The following is a 1,233-nucleotide window of genomic DNA, read 5'->3' as shown; positions in this document are numbered from 1 at the left end:
TAGCTTCATAATAAACTGTTTGGCATTTATTTAACATGTTTTCACATGACATGCGCAGAGGAAAGATAATCTTTTCACTTTTTCAATCGAAAGCATTGTTACTGAGCGATTTTATTTGTATCGAATATACTTGTGACACCAGAATATATTATCAATACAGATGGATGACCTTAGAAAAGTAAGATAATGCCTAAATCTCCCAAAACAAGAACTCTAAATAGGTATCTGTTCTGCGCAGCTTTCTCCCGCGATGACATCATCTGCACAAGACTATAAATAGGAGTGGGTGCTCGGCCGCGCTCGCAGTTGCTGTACATGAGGAAAAGTGAGAGGATCTCCCTGCGCTCAAGTCATCCCAAAGTTGTAGTGCGGCTATTGGCAAAATCGGGTTTAAAACCCGAAAACTGCGTTCAAAAGCGTTAAACGTACTCCCAGTGCGTTTGGGAAGGTAAATTTCTTGCTCATATTCTAGTTGTTAAGGCACGACCTACGTTAAGACATAGAATTTAAGTATTCAGGAATTTGTGGACTTCAAATATTTCGATCGATTTGTGCACTAGTGTTTTTTCTACGGCAATGTCATCAGAAGTCTCTATGCTGTGTTTTTCCCCTGTGTACGCTAGTCTTCCGGTGAAAGGAATGAGAGAGAAAAGGACAGAAATAATCTAGTGAACAAGAGTTAAAACTTCTGAGAAACTTAACATGACGCAACACAGGACCGCTGCCCGTCTGCCGCCCAGATGACTTGCAGAATTCCTTTCCTACAATTTCGGTATCTTGCCTCCGGTCTGCACATGAGTGTTGTTATATCCACACTATGGAAAAAGTGGCATGAAATACTGTCACGCTTCTGTATATTGGCTGTATCAATTATTCCTCAGAATAACCTCTTACACCTGTAAAGTGAACAGTGTTTTTAAAATTTCCTTGACTTTTTTATCACCAAGTTGTGATGTAATCTTCAATTTCCTTTTGTAATTTAGGTTAGTAAAGTGCAAGTTGACCATTTCGGGAACCAACTAATTATTAAAATAACCTCAATCCTCGTGGAATGCAACTATTAGAGAGAGAGAGAGACGAAGTTGTTTTCTTATAATCGTAGAAAAAGTTATGTAATTCCCATTTTCGTTCAGTTTGTACTGGAAAACAAAAAGAAACTAAGGAGATAAAAAGATTATTTTGTCTCATGATTATAGTGTTTCTTTCCAGTGTCGTTCACTTTATATTAGAAGT

General features: G+C 38.0%; 1 protein-coding gene across 2 annotated transcripts in view; it reads left to right on the top strand.

Annotated features, from left to right (window-relative positions):
• The first annotated feature begins 291 nt into the window (after window positions 1-291).
• Window positions 292-1,233, top strand: part of LOC119593698 — an 11,283-nt gene continuing 10,341 nt past the window's right edge. For both annotated transcript variants that reach the window (XM_037942656.1, XM_037942655.1), the window contains exon 1: window positions 292-448. The gene's annotated coding sequence lies outside the window, so the exon portion shown is untranslated. The remainder of the gene's footprint in view (window positions 449-1,233) is intronic.

This window comes from Penaeus monodon, chromosome 32 (assembly GCF_015228065.2).
Source record: "Penaeus monodon isolate SGIC_2016 chromosome 32, NSTDA_Pmon_1, whole genome shotgun sequence".
Classification (NCBI taxonomy): Eukaryota; Metazoa; Arthropoda; class Malacostraca; order Decapoda; family Penaeidae; genus Penaeus; species Penaeus monodon.
This window is presented reverse-complemented; position numbering and strand designations above follow the sequence as displayed.